This window comes from Lepidochelys kempii, chromosome 2 (assembly GCF_965140285.1).
Source record: "Lepidochelys kempii isolate rLepKem1 chromosome 2, rLepKem1.hap1, whole genome shotgun sequence".
In the NCBI taxonomy this organism is placed as follows: Eukaryota; Metazoa; Chordata; order Testudines; family Cheloniidae; genus Lepidochelys; species Lepidochelys kempii.
Genome location: NC_136381.1, coordinates 122944834 through 122970540, shown reverse-complemented (window position 1 = coordinate 122970540; position 25707 = coordinate 122944834). Strand labels below are relative to the sequence as shown.

The window sequence follows — 25707 nt, the reverse complement described above, 5'->3', positions numbered from 1 at the left end:
TGCCCGCAAAAATGGAGGCTAGAGTCTCAAACCCTGCCCCTTAGCCCATCTTTCACTTAACACATAAGTGAGCTGTAGCTCACGAAAGCTCATGCTCAAATAAATTGGTTAGTCTCTAAGGTGCCACAAGTACTCCTTTTCTTTTTGCGAATACAGACTAACACGGCTGTTACTCTGAAACCACATTTTTAGAATTTCCCAATTCTAAACATTTCTGCACCTTAATAATCATTTCCATTTAAGCTTTTAAACCCTTAAGAATTTTTAGCTTTTCCATCCACGACTAAGTCTGTACATGAGATAAGAAATGCAAATGCTTAAAAAGAATAAGTTTTTCTAGGCACCTAAATTATGCCAGTAAAACATATGCACGAATGAGCAAACAACTAATTTCACTGATGTGACCCTAAAAACCCCTCAATGCCAACTGACAAAGGGATCACTGTTCTGTAACAGTAACTCTTGACAGGCCTGACAAACTCACTACACCTAACACATTGCTTTCATTGCACTTACCGAAAAAGGGTCAAGTGGGGTTTCTAATAAGCGCTTATGTCATACTGATACTCATAATCATTGTGAGATGCACTTACAGATTATACTTAAGGAGTTGTGTGTGTATGTACTGAAAATATGTTTTAGAGACTGTGTCCCAGGCTGCTAGGCAAACAGGTTTTTGCCAGACAAAGAGATGTATCTCCCTTAGTAGATTACGCATTGTAAGCCAACACAGTGAGAGCCCCATTTTGCATACAATATGGAGCCAGCACACCAGGGAATGAACCATAGGGGATCATCCTGACTCTGCGAGCAACACAATGAATTCTGGAGTATATAAGGAGCGGGGGAGGGGGAAAGACATTTTGTTATCCTTCACTGAAGAAGCAAAAAGTACAGCACTTTCTGCATGCATGAAATGGAGGATCCCAGCCAGGTTGTCTGAAGAAGCTGGGGAATTGCTTTAGGTGAGATAAACTACTTTAGACAACGGTTTTAGCCTGATATAGTTAAGTTTAGGCTCTAAGAAACATGTTATACTTTTGTTTTATATGTAATCATTTGTGTTTCCTTCATTGTCTTTATTCACTCCTCTTAAGTCTTAGCCTTTGAAAATAAACTTATGATTGTTTTCACTGTAAACACACTTCAGTGCTGTGATGTTATATTGGAGCTGATATTCATTCAGTTGAATCAAACAAGCTGGTGTGTGCACTGTTTCTCTGGGGACATCTTAGGTGGTAATTTCTGTGAGTGTCCTGTGACAGGGGCTGGACTTTACAAGAGAACACTTCAAAGAGGATTGGAGTGCACCTCCTATTAACCTTGCAAGGCAAAGCAAGAGCTGAAAGAGCCCTCAGGACATTGTTTGGGTTGCTAACAAACTGGTGGTGTCAGGGAGTGGACATCCAGTTAAGCACAAGCAAATCTTCCTCTCATTGAGGCAGGAGGATAACAAGATAACTCTCACTCCTGGGCACCCCAAGAAAGCATCGCAACTGAGAAGTGCATATTTGTGTGCAAATAAAAGGGAACTACCTGCTTTTCAGTAACATTAATTCTTTGTATAGCTACAAGAATACTTTGTGGGCTGAGCTGGAGTTCTTTCCTTTGAAAATTTAGCCCAATAACATCAATTGAAATTGAGCTCAAGACTGTAAGCAGAATATGACCCAAGGATGGCAAAAAGCCATTAAGTTGTGTACAGTGATATAGTAATGCACTATATTAACATATTAAAGAACTAATATTTATTAATACTGTTTTCCAGCATTAATAATTGTACTAGTTCTATGTACTTTTCAAGATGATTCTTTGATGTTTCCACCTATTTCTTAGTTCAGTATATTAAAGATCATTTATTTCCTTCACTATTGTTCCATGGGGTTTTTGTTTTGTTTGCCTATGATTTTGCAGGAATTGTGAGGCATGGGGTGGGGACATTATGTTTTTCATAGATTTAATCCCAGAAGGGACCACTGTGAGCATGTAACTTACTATAAAATACAGGCCCTCGGACTTCCCTGAATTAATTCCTATTTGAATGAGAGCATGTCTTTTAGAAAAACATCCACTCTTGATTTTAAAATTGCCAGTGATAGAGAATCCACCACATCCCTCAGTAAGATGCTCCAATGGTTAATTACCCTCACTGTTAAATAACTGTACCTTATTTCAAATCTGAATTTGTCTCGCTTCCTTTCCCCAAAGGCCTCAAAATGTGATCACAGATTTATTTTGACAGACCAGCTGGAACATGCAGTTAGTCTAATTCCAGGAGAAGATTGCTTAGGAACATCTAAGAATGGGTTAAATATTAGCCTCTGTCATCTAACCCATTGGCCTCTACTGAAGTAGAGCTCCTGACATCATTTTGGAGGTGCAACATTTGACATAATGGCAGCACACTGAGTAATTTTACCTCAAAATATACTGAAGCCCCACAACACTCATTCCTTCTGCCACAGCTCAATTTTAAAAAGTAAGTCATCACCTGTAGTCAGAATTAAACAGGGAAACAGCTACCACCCGTTTGGCTCACTGTGTGTTGGTGAGGACGGAAGGTAAATCACATGAGATCTTACAAAACTTATGTACCATTTCAGTTTAATGAATGTGTCAACAGTTAAGTGTTCCAACTGAGAGCTTCTTTGGCATGGGATTACCATCTATCTCCATGCTTCCTAAATCAGACAAAAGGTGCTGAGTTGTTCAACATGAACAGCTGGTCCAAAGGTTTAGTCAGGCTGGACTCTTCCCAGAGCAGGGGTTTGCACAGCCTGTGGAGCCAGTCAGGTCTCATATGAGGGCATTGCTGATGTCAGCAGCAGTCAAAAATGTTGTTTTATCATTAGTTGCTCCGATTATCAAGTGACAGCCAAGAAAAAGTTGCTGACAGAGAAGAGCCAGTAAAGACTGTCAGAGTATCCATAGGGCTCTGAAGGAGAGGGGAACATGACAATGAAATCAGACATACAGACAGAAGCAACTGGAATTATGATTAATAACCCTGAATGGTGCAGATCTGACAGCAAGCTCTGCAGGGCTGAGAGACAACTAGTAATATTAATAAAAACTAATGGGGTAAAAAATCCACAAGCACCAAAACAGAAGTGTCAGAAAGGTGCAGAAGCAGATGAGAACCAGAGAGGAATATGTAAAGCAGATGAATCCTGCAATGAGAGATCAAAGTGAAATGGAAGAATGGACGGCTGAGAACGTGACAGAATGTCCCCCCACACACAAACACACCCCAAGAATTCAGGCTGATATCTGGAATAGGTAACAGTTTTTAAGATTTGAGAAAGGATGTGTGATTAGAGAGCAATGGAAGAGGAAGAGCTCTAAAGATGCTACAATAAATAATTGCAGTTTGCCAGGCTTGACATCTGCTCAGCTAGTGCGATGTCAGAGACCTAGGCTGGTCTCCATCGTTCCTTGGGTCAACAGGAAGTTAGAAATGATAAGGCACCAACTTCCTGTTTCCAGACAAGCAATAAGGAGGGACTGGCATTTCCTGTTCTTTTTGCAGCCAGTTGCAGTGTGGGATGATGGTATTGCACAAGATAGAGGTAAAATTCATAAGGTGTATGTTGCAGCTAGTGCAGTATATCTGGAGGAACTTGATAAGAGAACATGGAACAGGAATGGCAGATCAGAACAAAATGAGGCTTACTGCAGTGAAAGATCTGCAAGAACCATAGTTAGACTGGCCCAGAACTGACCCCAGCAACAGGATCAGGTGGATCTTTGGGCTCACTGCAAAAAAATAAAGAGATTAAAAACTCTCGTGTCTGCAATGAGATTTGGTCAATCAGTAGAGAATACAATAGTATTTATTTGCCTGTTAACATAATAATCCTGTCATGTAAGCATGATATCAATGAAATTGGGCCACTGAAGTCAAGGAGAGTTTTCCATTAATTTTTTCAATGGATTTTGGCTCAGGCCTACAATTAAGAATTATTTTCATGCACAGTTCATAGCTTAGTCAAAGTTCTAAATTATATTAACTTTAAAACCTGTGAAAAATAAATTAAAAAAAATACTTGTAGAATGAAATACAATATGCAGAAGATTAAATATAACAACACATTTCAAAGGTTGATTTATGGGCATGGATATGCCACTGACAGCTTCAAACTTTGGACAAATTTATGCATGCACATATATACCATACACCAAGGTTAATATCAAACTTTTAGCAAGGGAGCATATTGTAGCAGTTCACCTTTATGAAGGAAGGTTCATTATGTAAACTCCCCAAACACATTAAGCATTCCTTGAAAGCATTACAGAGTATGTATGATTTATGATGAAGAGAGTTCCATTAATTTCAGGTGCCCTAAGGCTAGAAAGCAGATATGGGGGAACAGCCTTTTCTCAACAGGGGAACTAATTGCTAGGATCATCTGCCCTCAGATATGAAAGGAAGTGTCTGTTGGAGTCTCTTCAATTTAGAAAAGACGGAAAAATTATATATTAAAAAGTTTGGCAATGTTTTCACATTTGTGCATGTTTCAAATAACGTTATATTATAGCTTTGCTGTTGCTGTGCATGCCCGGTGTTTACTATCTGATTTCCTCAGATCTTATTTACGTAACTAAGTAACTGAGAGCATCACAAACATTCATGAATTTATTCCTCCCAGCACCTTTGTTAGTGAGTATTATCCCCTTCAACACCCAGGGAATGGAGGCACAAAGAAAAGAAGCAATTTGCTCAAGGTCACATAGTAAACCCTCAGGAGTAACAAATGCAACCTGGATTTCTTGAGTCTGAGTCCAATGCCTTCCCCACACCACCACCCTTCAACTCATGAACCATGTCTCAGACAGAGATGGCAAAGTTACAAACAGAATCTTTGGGGCCAGATTCTGAGTTGCAGTCTGGAAGCACAAATAAGCAGGAAGCAGATGGATTTTCCCAACCACAAGATTCCCTGAGCATGGGGGAGTCCCCAGCTGAAAGGGAATCCATATAGCACACCGGGCATTTTCCATTGCTTCCAGTGCACACATGAGCTTTCCCATTGACTTTGAAGTCAGGGTGAGCCTGTGAGCTGGTACTTTACAAAACCTGCCCTGAAACACAGTTCACACATGATACAGAATCCTGTGGTTTGGTTTTATGAGCAAATAAATTAACAATGAGACAATAAAGTTCATCATACCTTGTCCCTAGACGCGGCTACTCCCAGGGTTGCTCCCTCCAGATCACTCAAGTCCACACCCGAGATCCTCCCTCTCTGCATAGTTATTCACTCTTTTGTAGAGTGAGTATAAAGAGGACGCAAAATGTGCTATTCTTATTTGGTGTCATTTTACACTCAATAGGCCAGATTCTTGGCTGTTTAATTGTCATAGCTCTATTGACTTCTACTGAGCTATGACAATTTAAACAAGTTGAGGATCTGGACCAATTTCCACAAGTGTATATGACTTCATTAGGTGGAAGGTACTGGAAAACCAAGCCCACTGAAACTGTAGTACATGAGACTGGACATTTCTAAGGGCTAGCTACATCCTGGCTTTTGCTCCAGATGATTGGTGCTGAAGAAATTTTGGCAAATATGCAAAAAATTTCCCCCTGCATGCGGTGACTGGAGAAGAAGCTGAACGGTAGGCATGGCCAGGAGAAAGGGGGCATGGTGGAACGTCTATCCTAGCCAGTGTAAAGCTCTCTGAAGTTGCTCTACTTTGCCAGTAACCGGGCCAGGGGCCTGAGGGTAGCTTGGAAGTGTAGCTCAGACATAGCCCAAGGTCTGGGCCTGGAAGTTTTCCTTGTGGAGAAAAAATGAGACAAAAACAAACTCCGATGTTTACAGCTGCAGTCAGGATAGCTCAGTGGTTTGAGCATTGGCCTACTAAACCCAGGGTTGTGAGTTCAATCCTTGAGGGGGACCATTTAGGGATCTGGGGCAAAAATTGGGGATTGGTCCTGCTTTGAGCAGGGGGTTGGACTAGATGACCTCCTGAGGTCCCTTCCAACCCTGATATTCTATGATGCAATTTTTTCTATTTGCCCTCACTGACCTTTTTCCTCCTTCCTTTTATCTGCGAGCCTAGAGAAACTCTCAAAATGTTCACATTCCCTGGTTCCAAGAGTTCATTTTGGTTAGTCATCACTGAGAGTAAGCAGTACTATTCTAACAGCAACAGTACTAGACACCTGTTACATTCCTGTTCACCAAAACATTGATATGCTTATGCAAATGGAGTCAAAACACCACAATTATTGCTGGATGGAAATTGTCAGACCAAATATTGTCAGAAAATGCCAGTGTATCCAAATCAAAACATTCCACGAGAGCATGCAGATTCTGAGGAAATTCCAACAGAAAACAGGCAGGTTTCCTGCCAGTTCACTCACTAAACTTCTCAGCAGCCTGGTGAACTGCTGGGGAGCCCCAATTCTCAGGCTCCCAGCTCCTTGTCAGCTTGGGTTCCCAGGCTCCTCAACAGCCCTTCCCACCATCAGACTTAGGGCTTCCTTCCCCCGCAGGAGCAGCACGGGCAGACGGAAACCTGGGACAGGTAGCAGTGGCACCAGTGTGTTGCAAACTGGAATATTTCCTTGTGTGCAAAATTCCAAGGTCTGAGGTTCTGTTCCAATTCAAAACGAAACAAAATCTCAAATCCTTGTAATTTCGCTCAGGACGGATATTGAATTTTTCAGCCAGCTCCAAGTAAACCCATACGGTTTTGTTATCATTCTCCGTCCTTTGTTGTTGTATCTTAATTATGTCCTAATCACTCTAAAAACACAGGAGAGAAGAAAATCATCTCCCCCACAGAATCAGAAATTCACTTGATAATTCTGGTTAATTTTAATAGGAATGATTGGGAGTGGAAGGGTGTGAATTTACTCCACAACCATCAGAAGTAATTTTGGTCAAGACATCAGGAGTAGGTGACCAATAAGAAATATTTGGAAGCTGTTCCAAATATACTGCCACAGTCCTGCAGTCGGAGATTTGTCTGAATAAGGACTGTAGGATTTGGTTATTTTGTGCTCTAAGTTACAGCTTTTGATTCCAATGCAATATCTTCTTCGAGGAGCTTTTCATGTACATCACTAGAAGGCTGTAGCACTGAAAGCGCAAAGGCTGTTTACTGCAAGGCTCTCTATTGTTTCAGAACAAGAAAAAGAGATACCCACAAATAAAGCAGCCTCTCTCACCTGTGCTTTAGAGAACCGTATTAGTTAGATGACAGTTCCCTCTCCCATTAGAGCTCTGTGCTTTGTCTGACATTGATGGAGTCTTTCTGATACCAGAAGAGAAACTTAATTAAATGCTCTCTCTCTCTCTCCCTCACACACACACACACACAAACACATTTTGGTATTTTACTTACAAATAACAGTCCACGCCCCAATAAATCTAAAAGGGAGAGATCTAATTTAAAATAAATCTATGACACACATGTACCTCACCAATATAGGTCAGTGGGTGGTTGAGCTGGAATCAGCTTGAATTAATGTATAAGACAGTCAGTCTAATACATAAGAGAATTCTCCAGCTCTGGGGTTATTGAATGACTTATACTAAAACTAGGTCAAATCCTACCTGCAAATAAGCCCAAACAATGGAGCAAAGAAGGGATTCAACGCTAACGTAAAAAGAAAAGGAGTACTTGTGGCACCTTAGAGACTAACAAATTTATTTGAGCAAAAGCTTTTGTGAGCTACAGCTCACTTCATCGGATGCATTCAGTGGAAAATACAGCGGGGAGATTTATATACACAGAGAACATGAAACAATGGGCGTTACCAAACACACTGTAACCAGAGTGATCACTTAATGTGAGCTATGACCAGCAGGAGAGCAGGGGGAAAAAAACCTTTTGTAGTGATAATCACGGTGGGCCATTTCCAGCAGTTGACAAGAATGTCTGAGGAACAGTGAGCGGTTGCGGGGCGGGGATGATTTGGGGATAAACATGGGGGAATAGTTTTACTTTGTGTAATGACCCATCCACTCCCAGTCTCTATTCAAGCCTAAGTTAATTGTATCCAGTTTGCAAATGAATTCCAATTCAGCCGTTTCTCGTTGGAGTCTGTTTTTGAAGTTTTTTTGTTGAAGTATTGCCACTTTCATGTCTGTAATCGAGTGACCAGAGAGATTGAAGTGTTCTCCAACTGGTTTTTGAATGTTATCATTCTTGATGTCTGATTTGTGTCCATTTATTCTTTTACGTAGAGACGGTCCAGTTTGACCAGTATACATGGCAGAGGGGCATTGCTGGCACATGATGGCATATATCACATGGGTAGATGTGCAGGTGAACGAGCCTCTGATAGTGTGGCTGATGTGATTAGGTCCTATGATGGTGTCCCCTGAATAGATATGTGGGCACAGTTGGCAACGGGCTTTGTTGCAAGGATAGGTTCCTGGGTTAGTGGTTCTGTTATGTGGTGTGTGGTTGCTGGTGAGTATTTGCTTCAGGTTGCGGGGCTGTCTGTAAGCAAGGACTGGCCTGTCTCCCAAGATCTGTGAGAGTGATGGGTCATCCTTCAAGATAGGTTGTAGATCCTTAATGATGCATTGGAGAGGTTTTAGTTGGGGGCTGAAGGTGATGGAGAAGTCACCTACTACAGGACAGGCCCAACAAAGAAAATAACAGAACGCCACTAGCTGTCACCTTCAGCCCCTTAGGTACAATTTCACAGGTACCTAAGGAAACAATGCTTTTCAAATGAGAGTTTTAATTGTGGCAGTTCTACCCTGTTTTCCTGTCACTTAGATTACTACACTTGCTTTCACTCACACAAAGCATGATTTCCTGAGGAAGTGATTGGTTCATGCCGTTATTCTGGTGTATTTGTTTTCTTCAACTGATAGGAAATGAAGCAATAGGACTAGGGGCACAAAAGAAATACATTTTTCCCTACCCAGCTGATAAACACATTAGATAGGACCATGATAAGAGCATAGTGAGTTATAGATTTCATGATGATAGTTAAAAGAATTCTCTCTCTTTAGATCATAACTAAATGAAATCATTTATCAGTAGGAGTTTTTCTTTTTAATGTATTTTTCCCCCCTTTTTCTTCTGCTTTTGTGTGAATTTAGTGCTTGTGAACTGTATTGAGAGCCCAAGAGATCAAAGTCCTCTTTTTACCCAGAGAACACATGTAGCATGAGCTATAACCCTCTAGGAGTTTGTCTTTAAAAGAAAATTATATATAGTTAGGGCCCTACGAAATTCAGGGTCCATTTTGATCAATTTCAAATCATAGGATTTTAAAAATCATAAATTTCATGATTTCAGCTATTTAAATCTGAAATTTCAGGGTGTTGTAACTGTAGGGATCCTGACCCAAAAAGTAGTTGGGTGGGGGGGTGTTGCAAGATTATTATATGGGAGTTGCGGTGCTGCTACCCTTACTTCTGTGCTACTGCAGGCGGCGGCGCTGCCTTCAGAGCTGGGCAGCTGGAGAGCGGCGGCTGCTGGCCGGGAGCCCAGCTCTGAAGGTAGAACCACCGACAGCAGCAGCGCAGAAGTAAAGATGGCCTGGTGTGGTATGGCCACCCTTACTTCTGTGCTGCTGCCTGCAGAGCTGGGCCCTCATTAAGTGGGCGCCACTCCCCGGCCTCCCAGCTCTGAAAGTGGCAGCACAGAAGTAAGGGTGGCATGGTATTGGCATTGCCTCCCTTACTTCTCCGCTGCTCCTGGCTGGGCGCTACCTTCAGAGCTGGGTGCCTAGCCAAGAGCTGCCGCCCTCTGGCCACCCAGCTCTGAAAGTGGCAGCACAGAAGTGAGGGTGGCAATACTGTGACCCCCCCAAAAATAACCGTGCGACCGCCCCTGCAACTCCCTATTGGGTCAGGACCCCCAGTTTGAGAAACACTGGTCTCCCCATGAAATCTGTATAGTGTAGGGTAAAAGCACACAAAAGACCAGATTTCACAGGAGGAGACCAGATTTCACAGTCCGTGACGAGTTTTTCATGGCCATGAATTTGGTAGAGCCCCGTATATAGTTAACTAACATGAATCCTTAAGCTTGTACTCTAACATGGTCTAATTTTCTAGTGCAGACAAGCCCGGGCAGTGAGTTAGTACTTCACTCTCCACGCCTTTTCAGTCCCTAACACCTCTACTAATATTGCCAGCTAATACCAACTGCGGTGGTGGTTCTTGTGATGTACAAACTAGCTTTCTGCAAATTGGACTGAGATCAGCAAACTTGTTTCCCGCTGGACAGCAATTGCCTGGTAACAACTTTTGGCACTTGATATTATTAATACTCTGCTCACTTTCTAATTTAGGGTTCAATCCAACTCCTGCTGAAATCAATAAGAATCTTTCCCTGGATTTCAATGAGAGATGGCGCAAGCCCTTGCTGAATAAGTATTTACTATCTCCAATTTCTGAGTGATCCATTATCCAAATTTCTAAAACCATCTCTCCCCCAATAAAACCCCTTTTAAAAGCTCTCGTGGTATATACCACATATACAAATTTATGTCACGTTTTACAACCAAAAGGTGCCTACCCTGGCTATTGACATTCTATAAGGTCCCAATTCAGCCAGATCCTTAAGCACATGCCTACCTTTAAGCATGCAAGTAATCCTAGTGAAATTTGTGGGACAACTCACAAAGTTGCTCAAAGTTAGGCACCTGTGTAAGCACCCTGCTGAGCTGGGGCCCAGAAGCATGATCAATTAGTACAACAGTAATACCCAGTAATCACAGAAGAGATAGATTAATAGATACTAAGGTCAGAAGGGATGATTATGATCATCTAGTCCAACCTCCTGCACAACACAGGCCACAGAATCTCACCCACCCACTCCTGCGAAAAACCTCTCACCTATGTCTGAGCTATTGAAGTCCTCAAATCGTGGTTTAAAGACTTCAAGGAGCAGAGAATCCTCCAGCAAGTGACCCGTGCCCCATGCTACAGAGGAAGGTGAAAACCGCCAGGGCCTCTTCCAATATTCCACTCTCTCCCACAGACCTGTGCCCCTCTGAAAACACGTACCCCAAGGCAACTGCACCTTCCCGAAAAAAGCTGGAGCTAATAGGGTGGACTTTGCATCATGCCCGACACTTTAGCCATTTCAGAGCAAAGAGAGGGGAATGAATGCCAAAGCTGAGAGGCCCTCCCAGAAAATTCCAACACAGTTTGATCCAAAGTCGACTGAAAGACTTCCATTGACTTCAGTGGGCTTTGGATCTGGCCCAAACAGATGGGGGGGGGACCTCTAGCTCCAAGCATCTCCACTGATCTGCAACTGAAGTGGTGTCACATGTGGAGAAAGGCATCTCTCAAGTATGCAATATAGCACTCTCCTGTTTGTGGCCATGACTAAAGGCTAAAGACTGTTGGAAACAAGCCTGCCATGTGCATAGTATCACCATTCCACTGTCAGGAAAGAGAAAGATAAATTAGATACCTGAAGGCTAAGCTCAGAGCTGCAAGCTCTGACAATCATGCTTGAAGAAAGCCAGGCATTCTGAAGTTCAAATTCTAAGGAGCACTAAGATAAACAATCCCTGTAGGCATCACTGTAAACGTACTGTTGCACGGCTTCCTCGATACTGTATTCGATTCCAACATTCATTCATTTGCTTTAGCCCACAGATGCTTTAGCTGCAAGGCATTTATCAGAACTGCCAATGTTCTCCAAGTCGTATCTCATTCTTTCAAAATCTCCTGGTCTGATATATTTAATTTGGCTGTATTTACCCAACTTCACTGGATTTATACTGTTTGTGAGAGGGACATGGCATGAGTGAAAATATTGAGAAAAGGCTGTATTATGCCTGATTGCTGCAGGAATCCTAAAACAAACTAATTCCCTTACCTCTTGTTTTGGGGCCTAATCCTGCAGTGATGACAGATTGGCAATTTACCAGCACAGGACTGGGTTCTTGGCTAGCCTGAATAGTATAGCAAAGGAAGTAATGGATTTAGAAAACGTAGCAAAAACAGATCCTTTACCCCCAAAGATCCAATGTGCCCCAATTTACCAATTTTACTTTAAACTACCACTCCTGGAAACCACACAGCACTTGTGAGCACTCAGCTAAACAAACTTACTTTTGATTTATTTTAAAAAAGGGTAAAGATTTAACTAGAAATGAGAGAAAGTGGTGGAAACAAATGGTTACAATATAAAACAAAATCATAACACACACACCTGGGTCTATACTTATTAATAGCTGCCTTTCCTAACTAACAAAGTAGGTTCCTCCCTCCCCCCCAAAAACGCTTCATCTGTTGAAGAGTTGGCTGGTTTCACAAGAACAAGGATCCAAACATTCATGAAAACACCGCTACTCTACAAGGGTTTGTGAATGGATCCAGAAGATATCTCCCTCCTCTGTGTGATAGAGTCTTTTTTTCCCTAGTCATATTCAGAGTGATCCTCTGTTTTGTAATGTTCCTTTTTTACTTGCAAGTGGTGTTGATTGTTAGCAGTTGCCTCTGGTAATTTTTCATTGAAAGTCTAAGGGCTGGTCTACACTAGGAACTTACATTGGTATAGCTACATCTCTGGGGGGGTGGGGAGGATGTGTGAAAAATCCACACTCCTAGGAGAGACATAGCTATACCAACCTAACCCCTGGGGTAGACAGCACCTAGGTCAGTGGAAGAATTCTTCTGTCAACATAGCTACTGCCTCTTCGGGAGGCTGAGCACCTACACCAGTGAAAGAACCCCTCCTGCCAGCATAGATAGTGTCTACACTGAAGCACTACAGCTGCACCTCTGTAGCATTTTAAGTATACACTGAGCATTGTGCAAGGCTAAACAATTGAGCCTTGATTTGCATCACTAGCTAAACAGGGTGGGATGACAAATCCTTCCTGCCTGAATGTGCCATCACCAAGACACATTATTATCCCTCAGTGATTAATTTTTATTCCCAGTCCATAAAGCATACTTTCATATACAAAAAGAAAAGGAGGACTTGTGGCACCTTAGAGACTAACCAATTTATTTGAGCATAAGCTCTAAGGTGCCACAAGTCCTCCTTTTCTTTTTGCGAATACAGACTAACACGGCTGCTACTCTGAAACCTGTCATATACAAATACATTATTCCTCAAATAGTATCCATACATTCATCGCACAATGATTAGGAATCTCAGCAAGTTATGAGCTTTCTGTAGATACGTTATATGTTACTCTCTATGGAGAAATATCCTGTAAGATGTGTTTGGTGTGATGAGTTTGTCAGGTCTGAGACGAGAGTAGTTTGCAAAGAACAGGAGACCTTTCTCTTAGGAACGTCTGTGTTGGAATCATCCCCATCAGTTTATCTGGTACAACTTTCACCTGATGTAAACTTGCTATTGTTTTCCTTAGATCTGTCGGGTCCCAGAGATATGAGATCCAACTAGAGAGGGCACAAAATTCCAGCATCACAAGTGAGAAAGGGTTAGTTCATGAAGTCAACTGAAGTAGTCTTAAGAAGTAAAGAGTGATCTCTGTCCTCGAACTGGTTCGTGTGCCTTTAACAGTTACAGGTAAAGCCCCGGCTGGCATTTGGTGCCTAAACTTGGATTGTAGCATACGCCTGTCTGGAGCAATAAGGGTGAGGCCTTTTTTTTTTTTACCCATAATCAAAGCATTATACAGAAAATATACAGAAAATGATCCTTGCTTTAAATAGCATTTAAAAGTTGAAGGCCCTTCAAGCAGGCTTTGCAAACACGTGTGGAAGTGTAGGAACTCAGCCAGTATTCGTGATCTGAAGCTGAAAGCTGCTCCTAATAAATCCATACTATTGCGTTAAAGAACTGGGTCAACACATTTTCACTCTTATGCTAATAAGTGACGCAGTCAATGCAGGGGAGTCCTGGGAGTACTAACACAACAAAAGAGGAAGAGACAGAGGGCATCTATACATACAGTGCTGCAGCTGTACCAATAGAGCTGAGCCACTGCAGCACATCTGGTGAAGACGCTCTCTGTTGACAGGAGAGAGCTCTCCTGCCAACACAGTAGCTGTGCACATGAGCACTTATGCCAGTGTTACTTATGTCTCTGAGGGGGGTGGAATATTCATACCCCTGAGCAACATAGGTTTTACTGACGTAGGCTGTAGTGTGAAATAGCCAGAATGTGTCCACACACATGCCCATGGAGAATATACAACAAAGTGTTGTCCTTGTAGCACAATATGATTAGCTGCAGCACAAAGTGTTTACGGCTTAACAGACAATGCTGAGATCGAACAGTTACCACAGCCAAGTCGTAAGATTAAAGTGACTTTTCAGCCTGGCTGGGTAAAATAATCTTAAAGGTGAGCTGTGGAGAACAAAAACCCTCCATTTTGTACCCTTTTTAGGGTACAGGGGCAAAGGGGAATCTTTATACATCATGAAAGAGCAAAAAGGAAAAAAAAAAACCCATACCTTTTAAAATCTTCTTTATTGGTTGCCTAGTAAAAGAAGTAATCAACCATATAATTTACTGGTGATGTCTGCAACTAACTCATAACAGTTATATAGATTGGAGCAGGAGGGGAGAGAAAAGGTTATCTAAAAATGAAAACCCGAGTAGCTTTGACTTGCCAGTGCCTTAGTGTCTGTGGAAATCTTCTTACTACATGGCAAAGCAACTGTCATATCCAACCAGTATTACAATTATAATTAACAATTATAAAGGGTGAAATCCTGCACAAATCCTACCAGTAGTTATTTAGAAACTAAGGTGATGGGTGCCTAACAAACAAACACGTGGCCAGATCCCATTGTAGTCTATATAGGTTCTTATACTGCACTCATCACTGTAGTATCTGAGTGCCTTCCAGTAGTGCAGGGAGCTTAGGTGGTATAAATTCATGTAGCACCTCTGAAGTAAAAGGCTCTATCTACACTGATTTTACACTAGCTAAGCTCCTGGCTTACAGACAGAAGCTCAGCCGGGTAGAATGAAGTTACAGACACCATTCCTCCCCACAGCCACAACATCTGCCTGACCCAGCTGAAATATTTCTGGTACAGAATTAGAGTTCCGTAGTGAATTTAACTGCGTTCTAGTCAAACAGGTTCCCAGGCCATATAGATTATTAGCCAGCTTTATTGTTAATTGATTGACATTTTCAGAGTTTTATTTTTTGCTATGAAATTTTTTGTCAACTTTTTGAACTTCAGAAGAAATAAAAAATCAAGTATGAACTTTCTGTGAAAGATTCAACCTGGTTTTAAACTAGCTACTGAGCTGGCCAAACTAGTTTGAATTTCAAATTGTCAACACAAAAAATATATTGAATTTTGATGGGAAAAAATAGGGTCTTGTGGGGGAAAATGTACCATATTTCAGCTATTTCTATTACTGATCCATGATCTATATATTCCTTCAGTAGCAAGCTTTGGTGGCCAGGGACCATATTTATGTTCTGTGTTTGTACAGCATCTAGCAAAATTAGGTTCTAGTTTGTGACTGGGGATCCTAACTGATACTGTGATACAAATAAAAAATAATAATCTATATTGATCATTATGACAACTATTACTCTGATCTGTGATTTTAAAGGGTGATTTCTTGTCCTGTGGAGGAATAGTTATGAGGGGTGGGGGGAATGAGGATCTATAAATAACATGTCTGTATAGATGTAAACAGCTAATAAAATGCCAATTGATGAGACTCAGGAATAAGTACCATTGTTCTGGGGTTTTGCAGGACCATTAACACTTCTTGTTCGGCACTGCAAATGGTTTGCTCTGATGTCTTTACATCAGCCCTAACCAGGCACCACATTGGAAGCAGAAAGCCAATCAGTACCAGTCATGCTTCTTTCTATCACGTCATCAGGCCGACGAAGGGTAGGATGGCTCCACTGCATTCCCACTGCTAGGTGCATTGTACTTTTCCTTTTCAAAGGAGCAATGGGTGCCCACAGCTGGCATATGATGTTAATCGCAGCCAAAGTGCTAGCCAGCTAGTCATGCTCTGATTGGCTTGGGGGCAGCATACTAGGCAGGGTCCACCCCACCACTCCTTTGAAAGGTAGGTAGAGAGCCTGACCGGCTGCTTGTGCTTGGAAAGTCAGTGCTTCCTACAATCCCTTCCACTCACCAGTCTCCTATATTTCCCCCAAACCAAGTGCCGAGCAAGATGTAGCCCAAAGAATGTTATTTTCTTTCCTGCTTAAGAAGAAGAAGAAGTCAGTCAATTTCCCTTCCCACTTGATCTTTAATAATACCGCACACACATACACCACTTCCCTTGCCTGTATGGTTCCGATGTCTCTCTGGAGACAGCTCGTCAAACTCCTGATAAAGATTACCATCTTCCACTGAACCCCCCACAGGCATGCTTCCAATAGCAGATTCAATCAAGCTGACAATCCTTCCAATTAAAATCTGGCTGTCAGTGGCAGTCTTTACATCGTAAGTTTGACAGCTGAAAGGGGAAAAAAACCCAATTCAGAAGGCTCTGCTTCACCCTCACTCTTTATTACTCTCAATCCAACCATGACAACAGCTTCTTATTTTTTCACCATTCAAAACCTCCCAACCTAATCTCTCAGGTTTGCCGACATGGGAGCCTTTAAAAAACACATGAACTTTAAAAATACCTAACATATAAACCTAGGCATAGGCGCCGACTCTGTGGGTGCTCTGGAGCTAGAGCACCCACAGGGAAAAAATGGTGGGTGCTGAGCAGACCCCACTATCAGCAAATCCCCCTCTCCAACAAATCCCCCTCACCCCAGCGGCTCCTACCCACTGGTGGGCCCTGCCAATCAGGGCTTCACTCTCCCTCCCCACGCCTCCCACCTGCCACAATCAGCTGTTTCGCAGCATGCAGGAGGCTGGAGGCAGAGGGGAGGAGCGTGGACGTGGTGCGTTCAGGGGAGGGATGGAAGAAGCAGGGTGGGAAGAGGTGGGGAGGGGGCAGGGCAGGGGTGTGGCCTTGAGGGAAGGGGTGGAGTGGGACTGGGAGTGGGGATGGGGGTCTGGGGCAGAGCCGGTGGTCGAGCACCCCCCAGAACAATAGAAAGTCGGTGCCTGTGAACCTAGACTTTGTCTACACTAGCACTTTTGTCGGCAAAACTTTTGTTGGTCGAGGGTGTGACAAAAGCGCCGGTGTAAACAGCGCTATATCGGTGGGAGACACTCTCCCCTACCGCTGTTTATTGGGGGTGATTTAAACCGCTACCGCTGTTTATTGGGGGTGATTTAATTATACCAGTGGGAAAGCTCTCCCCCACCGGCATAAAAGAGGCTACACGGGAGACCTTACAGCAGCACAGCACAGCTGTGCTGCTGTAAGGTCTGTAGTGCAGACATAGCCCTAGTTGTGCTACTCACTTAGAAAACAAGATTAAAACCATGAGATGCAAGAATCAATTATTTTGTTCAGATGTCATACGCAGTAGTTAACATTTAGCGAGGTGATGAATTTTGCCCACGGGAGACAGACATGGTCTTATCATTCCATCCACTGCTGGGGGAAATTTGTGATATAAAGCATTAAAGCTCATGCAATTTGATGGAACTGCATTTTATACACACCTAGGTCATGTGATACTTCAGCTGAAATATAAACTGGCAAGAACCATTCTGTGAAGAGTTAATTGCCCTTTCCCTCCATTACAGTTGAGTAGATCACCAACGCTTTTCCCCCATCCAAATTGACTCCAGATCATAAGTCGAGACAAAACTTTAAAGTTTAAAATCACCTTTGGGTGTAAACTGAACTAAGGACAAGAACAATGCTGACGAGGATTTTACTCTGACAGCGGACAATGTTGAAGAACTACCAAACAGACAAATGTGGTTTTCATTGCTTGTTATGACATTTTTTGCATCTATAATGCTAAAGCTTTTTCATAACCAAGCAATGAAAATCACATTTGTCCATTTTAATATGTCTTCAACATTGTGCACTGAAAGAGTAAAACACATTAAAGTCCCCATCCAGCCCAATGTTTGTGTTGTGTACAAATATGTTTGCTGCAATATATGATTTTAGAGTCTAGCTTAAGTCCACAAACAAAGAAACAGCAATGGAATGCCGTTCTTGCTTACTCTGGCTTCCTATCAACTAGCCTGATGCAGATTTGTGCAAAAAAAAAATATTCACATGCAGTAAAGCAAGTAATAAGAAATGTAATTATAATCCACATCCATCTTCATACTGGAAAAATGCAAGAAACTAACTGGCTGGTGATCATCATGAGACATAAATATTTCCAAGTTATGAAGTTACTGCTTTAAGGTCTTGTTCTGATCTCTTTTTCCCCATGGATCATCTGTGTTGCTTGATGTGTGTGTTCTTTTCATGATATGCCACCCACCTGACATGAAACTAGTATAGAGACATCTCCTTTCAATCCCCAAAGCACTCCTATGGAACAAATTTCCTTCTCTAATGAGCAACTTCTCTTGATATGCCAGACCGCAGCTGGTAGGACTCTTGAAAATCTATAGAACAAGATGTAAGTAACATCCTGAAACTCCTGATTGCCTTAGAGGGATACTTTAGAGTTGCATCCCAGCATTTGGGAAATGTTCACTCACAACCTGTTTCCCCATCTATTTCATACATAGTCATCTTTTATGATTAAGACATCAATCCAAGTCAATGCTCTACGTCAGTCCCTATTCTGCATCCTATATATAGGCATAAACATAAAGGGGAAATGAGAATAATGTACCAGGCTGCAAGAGGTCAGCTTCCCAAACAAAATGCCGTGATGTATCTTGAGTCCTTGGCTTCTGGAGTCTCCAGTGCTGCAATACAATACCACATAGACAATATGTTCTCTTTTTATTGGATAGAAGCATGGTCCCCATGTCTAAAGTGACTCTAAAAATTGCAGTGTTGAGATTCCATGTTTACTATCTCCCAATTACTCCCAGGCTACAAGGTGGCATTTCTAATGACTACTCCCACCAGCCCAACTTGGGTTCTGTAAGTAAAGAAAGGTTCTTTCTACCTCAGGAAACAGTTCCTTGTGAATGGGTATCCATCACAAATGGCACTAATTGGCTGTATTAGCAGAGAGGAAGTGGATTGAATAGGTGTGGAGATCAAACTGCTTTTCACCCTGAGGCACATTAACAAGGCAGCATGTGGGAAATGCACTGCCACTGTGGGCACTGCAGTGGTTATACAGATAAATAAAGGGATTCACTTTTCTTGCAAGCACTTCCTTCACATTAAACCATAGGGGAGACAATATTTATTTTAGTGGGAGGAATGAAGGAATGCTAACAGGCCAAAAGTTTCCTTCTTCAAGCTGATCATTTCAGCAAAGTATATTCTCTTTGAGCCTGATATTCAGATTTGGAATATGCAATTTTGGGCTTGCATTTAAAAAAGTGTGTCCTCAAAACAGATAGTTAGAAGTCTAAATGATACCATTTCTAACCACATATATCTGGGCAAAACCAAAGGCCTGTTTGAAGCCCTGTTTTAAAAGTCCATCCATAATTTTTTTCCTACCCCTATTTCTCACCACAAAACCCCCTGCAGTATATGAAAAAGGTCATTGACATGTACATGGATTTGTTGATAGAAAAATGGTATTGTGCCTTGTTTAAATTACACAAAAGAAACAAGCAAAATAAGGTTAAGGAAGCAAATTTAAAGCTTCACGTCACAGCTATTTTCTTATTTAAAAATTGTACCTTCTAGAGTATTGCATCCTCACCATCTCAATTTTATTTGAAAAAGAAAGTTTTATCACCTTATTAAAGGACAAAGTTGTAGATCCCTGTTGCCTTGGTAGATTGGCTGGTACTTTTCCTTTTATGTTTTGTTCTTGTTCTAAATCTACATAGCATAAAGGGATAACATTTTTACTCAGACATAGGGCCAGATCCTCCCTGCCTCCTAGAAGAGAGTAGAACCAGACGCAGGCACTCAAAATATCATGAGGCTGGTTACAAAAACCACAGGACCTTAAAAATTAATAAACAGTTTTTAATCCTTTTTTTTAATCTACCTTCTGTTTTTTGAGCATTTGGGTGCATGTTTTCAAGCTTTTCTCTGTAACCATTAGGGTTAGAAACTTGTGTTTGTTTTAAGTGAAAGCTGAGATCCTCACACAACTCCAGGACCTGGAGCTTTAAGACACTCACCAAATATTGAAACACTGCCTTTCTGAAGATTTATGCTAGTTAGGGGCAACTTTAATCCCTATGATGTATACCAACAAAGGCTCCTAGAGAGGGATACAAAGATTTAGCAAATCCTCAACCACCCTTCACCAGTCAGCACCATCCATGTTCAGGGCTGTGCCAGCTGCGAGTCACTTGTCAGAGGATATTTTGCATTGCTGCAACTCTCCCTCAGTGGAATTTGCACTGTCAGGACAGATTCTGGATAAATTTACCCCACTGACTAATGTTCCTTCTTCAACCTGTAGAGCTTCTGAAGTCAGTACATTGAACCATGGATTGAATGAGAAGAGAGATGACAAGAGTTTAGATTAAGAGATTTTAGGAGGGAAATAGGGAACTTTCCTTATTTTTTCTAAACCATTTTTAATCACTGGCATAAAATCCTCTTGAAACTCACATTCCCTTATCAAAATCCTTTTTCTCCAGCATCCCCTGCACGTTACTCAGCTAGTTCATGAGTATTACAATGCTGTCAAAATTACTTTATTTTATGTAGAAAAATAATTTTACAATTTATTTATATGACTTACATATCTACACAGACTTTGGAAATAGGTAGGTGGAGGGAAGTAATTAAATCATACCAAACTTGAGGTCTACCAGTTTTGACTGTGTTCCTTTAAATAAGAAACAGATTTTTTTAAATTCACTGGAGACAGTTAAGGCTCAGTTCTGAAATGATTTGTTGGTGTCAGCAGTCCCTACCCAGCCAAAGGTTCCACTGACATCATCAGCATCATTTTCCTGGAGTAACGGTTTTCAGGGTGGGACTCAGGGCCAGATTTTGCCTGAAGGTAGCATTTTATAGCATGAGTAGTCTCCCTTATGCTTAGTATTTTTTTCCATTGAAATCAGTGGGAGTACTCATGGAATAAGATACTATTGCATGGAAGGAGTGTGGCAAACTCTGGCCCTTACTTTGTAATCTAGCCCTGGATTCATTAGCCACCTTTGATATTATCAGTCTGTTATATATGACATTTGGAGGCAAATGTCCCTCTTCCTGTGTATCAGATCACCTTCCTCTCCTTCAAATCCCACCTCCCAACACACTTCTTCCACTCAACTTTCCAAAAATGGCTACCACTGGATTCTTGGAGCATCTCTAAATCTTCCCAGAATGGTCTATATTGTATGTCTGATCGATTTAAAATGCTCTCTGAAGTATTATTTATTGTTTCTATAGAAGTCACAAAGATAAAGAGAGTGCCAGCTTCAAAGAGTTTATAATCTAAAAGACAGAGAGAAAACACTGGGAAATTGAAAGAAGGGAATAAAAGGATGGTGTTTTCTCTGTACTCCGTACCTATGGAAGAGCATCAGCTCCTTTGGAGTCTGTCTTATATCCTTGGTTCTATGCAGTGTAGTTGCAGACATGTAGGTCCCAGGATATCAAAATACTACAATCCTGAAACCCCACTTCTGGTCTTCAAACAACTCCCCAACCTCTCCAAGCTCATCATCAGAAACAAGCTCCCCAAAGACCAGGACACATCAACTCAAAGCAGCACCAGATCCTGAGAGAACAACAGACACAAAACCTGCAGACATATCTCCACTGCTACAATAATCAATGTCCCACCCCACCCCCAAACACACAACACACCTTTCAAGATTTATGGGTCCTACATGTGGTGCACCTCATCCAGTGCACTAAATGCCCAATAACAACTATGTGGGTGAAACCAGTCAATCACTTAATTCTTGAATGAACTCACACAGGAAAATGATAAAAGACAAAAATACCCTATCACCTGTGGGTGAACACTTTTCACAAAGCCACCACTCTATAGCTGACCTATCAGTCCTCATCCTCAAAGGGAACCTGCACAATACTTTCAAAAGACAAGCCTGGGAACTTAAATTCCTAACTCTGCTAGACACCATAAATCATGGACAGAACAGAGACACTGGATTTATGGCTTATTACAACCATCTGTAACCCATTAACCCCCTCCCCCCCTCTTTTTTTTTTTTTTTTTTGTCCTATGACTGCAGTGATGTTACTGGGCCACTCTACCTTGAATGGCCTTTTACAATATGTGCTAATTACTTATGCTAAACAATCTGTTCCACCTTGCCTTTTGCTGTGATGCTGAGAGAACCTTTCCCAGACGTAAAGAAGAGCTCTGTGGGGCTTGAAAGCTTGTGTCTCTCACCAACAAAAGATACTACCTCATCCACCTGGTCTCTCTTTATTTTTTGGTGCATGCTCAATATACAGCATAATTTCAAAACTGTCAGCATGATTAATAGAAAAATTAATCTGGGAGTGATATTACTCCTTCAACAATTTCTCACCAACTCATTATTACTGAATGTTTATTATCTTCTAGACATACTTCACTAACTTCACAAACTGACAGGTCCTGCTCCATTAGCCTTCCTGTCTTGCACTCCTCAGTCAGTGTAACCCCAAGCGTCTATTTAAAAATCTAATCTGTTTCAAAAAGGTAGAATTGTATGAAATGTACTTTACATCTTAGAATTGTATGAAATGTACTTTACATCTTGTTTCCTTTCCTACTCCATTTCCTTGCCCTGCTACAGAAATGGTGCTTGTTTATACCACAGAAGCACCCACTCCTGGTGCTGAGATATCCCCTTTTAAGGCAGGCCAAGTTTTCATCTTCATGTTCCTTACCCTGACCTTATAACAAATTCCAGAGTTCTGCAGTTACATTAAATATTCTAGGCCAAGCCAGCTAAAACCAGGCATTTTGCTGCCAAGCAAACTAAACCAATACACAAGAGCTGGTCAAAAATTTCAGTCAAAACTGGTTTTTGATAGAAAATTAAGTTTTCAACTAAAACAATTTTTTGTGAAAAGTGTCTGCTTTCTGAGGAAAATTCTCACTTTTTATCAAAAAACTAAAAAAGTTTTAGAAATCAGAAATCCAAAATTTGGAAATGTTGATGTGGTACCTCAGGGGAGTTGTAGTTTGGATGCCTCATACTCCCATTCTGCTCTACAGATTGGGTTTCCCAGCTAGACTATATCTCCCATGATACATCAAGCAATTGGACTTTTATGACACACCATGGTGGATCAAAAAGGAGGAGAAACAGTGATGAATCATGGAAGATGTAGTCCAGCCAGGGAGCCTGGCCTATGGGGGCATGAGGCACCTCAATTACAACTCCCATGAGGCAATGTGATAGCATTTCCAAATAGAATTTTTTCAGTTTTAGATAAGTTTTTTTGCTGAAATTCTTAAACTTTTTTTGTGAACGTTTTTGAAGAATACATTTTTTCCTAGTTTTGTTCAAGTTTTCCATTGGGGGAAAATGGTTTTCTGATCATCTCTGTGGCAAACCAACTGTACTTTAGTCCAACAGCAAAATTATTCACCCCACTCCCTCAACCCCCCAAAAATTCCTTCTTTAGGAATGTTCCTGAAGTGGCAAAGCAATGCCCTGTTCTGTCTACTATGGGCTGTGCCCTTGTGGTACAATCCAGCCCTTTGTTTAAAAAAATCCAAAACCCCTCACTGCCAAAAGGCACAATTCTGAGGTCTTTACCCAGGCAAAACTTCTATTGACTTCAGTTGGGTTACACCAGTGTGGCTGAGAGCAGAGTTTGGCCTATAACTTTAAAATGATCTTAAATTGCTTGACATAGAGGTGAACCAAGCAGAATTAAATGGGGTTCAGGTGTTCTGGATGCCAAAGAAGGCCCATTTCTCAAGTTACTAACATCTCTTTCCAGAACTAGAACATATGTGAGCTCATGGGTTGATGTTTGGCAGTGAAATCAAAACACAGTGCCTTGTTAAAGAGAGAAGAAAGTAGTCCCTTTTTGTAATCTTCTGATACCAGTGCCACCTCCCTAAAGCGAAAAGACTCAAACAGGCAACTAGACCGTGGGCTTGTCTACCCTTACATTTTATAGTGCTCCAACTTGCTGACTCAGGGGTGTGAAAAATCACCTCCCTGAGTGCAGCAAGTCTGAGCGCTTTAAAGCGCTAGTGTAGACAGGCTCCGAGTGCTGAGAGCAGTGCTCCAAGCTAATCCCCTCATGAAGGTCTCACACTTCAAAGCACTGCTGCGGGAGCATTCCCACGATAGTGCTTTGAAGTTTCCAGTGTAGCCATGCTCACAAACATTTCAAACACAGACCCCCACCCCCACTTCTTTTTTTGTTACTTCCTATGGGCTTGTCTACACTGGCAAGTTTTGTCGCCAAAAACTGCCTTTTGGCGACAAAACAGCAAGAGTATACACTCCAATGGGACTTTAGTCATGAAAAACGCCCAGTTTTGGCGACAAAAAACTTCCACCCCAGGAGAGACTTTTGTCCCTTTATTGTTAACAAAGAGCCAGTGTAGACACTGCTGATTGTTTTGTCAACAGAACTGGCTTCCTCCAGTATCCCACAATTCCTGCCCTGATTGTTCTGCTCAGTGTTTTGATCTCTGCTGCCCTGCAGGCATGCGCCCCTCCCCTTTCAAAGCTCTGGAAAGTATCTGTGGGCTGCTCCAACAAACAAAGAGCACATCATTGGAATGCTCCTGTTCTGCCCAGCACTAGGAACACAGCAGCTGCTGCAGGGCTTGGGGGACAGACAGCTGTGCTGCTTTGCAGTTCCCCAGCATGGAGAGCTCATAGAGCTACTCATGATGCTGCTCTCGGCAGCTAAGGGGGCTGTGGGAGAATTGAGAGAATCCCAAGATGTGCGGCGATCAGTTCTTCCTTCCCACAACACTGCACTGTGGGATACATACCCACGGTGCATTGCTCACCCTCTCAGTGATGGTGTCCCTGATGTGGACATGATCTGTAGACAGAGGGAGCAAGTGTGAACCCCTTTGGCGATTTTTGTTTTGTCGACGTTTGGATGTTGACATAAGTTTTTGTGAACAAAACTTAGTAGTGTAGACAAGCCCTATGACTGGAGAGGTGTTAATGGGCCACTTCACCTTGTGCTTATGCTAAACAATCCATTCCATCTTGTATTTAGCTGTGACACTGAGTATTTCCTAGACTTGAAGAAAAGCTCTGTGTAAACTCAAAAGCTTGTTTCTCTCACCAACAGAAGTTGGTCCACTAAAACATATTACCTCATCCACTTGTCTCACAAACATTTCAGATTGATTAGAAATCTCATTTTTTCAGCATAGTTCAATACAATGAATTCTTGTAATGTTGACTATGAACTATTCTGAAGGTTGCTTTGTCCTTTTCTTACATACATATATGACTCTAGGCTGAGAAAAAATGTGGGTTTTGAATAATCAGGTATTCAAGTAATGAGTAATGAAGGTCTTCAGGTAGTCTTCTCGTAGCAATGGTCCATATGAATTATGATATTGCCCAAGGTCATTAACTTACAAAGCATCACTGATTTTTTTTCTCTCATACAAAACCTTTCCAACTGTCACAATCAAAAACCGGAAATAATATATTTGCTGCAATGCTTTGGCCCCATCTGCATTAGGAAAAGTCCTTTCTGGCTGATCCCGTTTTCAGAAATACATTCAGTCTAACACAGGGTTACTTCTCAGGGGACCGGGATTTCCCAAACTCCTTGCCACAGCAGGCTTCAGTTGAGCTAGGCAGCAGAGGGATAAGGTCTTAAAGCTAGGGCAGCCCTGCTGGAAAGTATCA

The 25707-nt window shown here is 41.8% G+C and overlaps 1 protein-coding gene across 10 annotated transcripts in view; it reads right to left on the bottom strand.

Annotated features, from left to right (window-relative positions):
• RNF152 (ring finger protein 152) overlaps positions 1-25707 on the bottom strand; it is a 58782-nt gene that overhangs the window by 3963 nt on the left and 29112 nt on the right. Inside the window, exon 2 of one of the 10 annotated variants that reach the window (XM_073332255.1) lies at positions 18630-18705. The exons of 8 other annotated variants lie outside the window; for them this stretch is intronic. The gene's annotated coding sequence lies outside the window, so the exon portion shown is untranslated. Of the gene's footprint in view, positions 1-3673; positions 3739-18629; positions 18706-25707 lie in introns of those variants that run through there. One more of the 10 variants, XM_073332257.2, reaches the window with a different exon arrangement.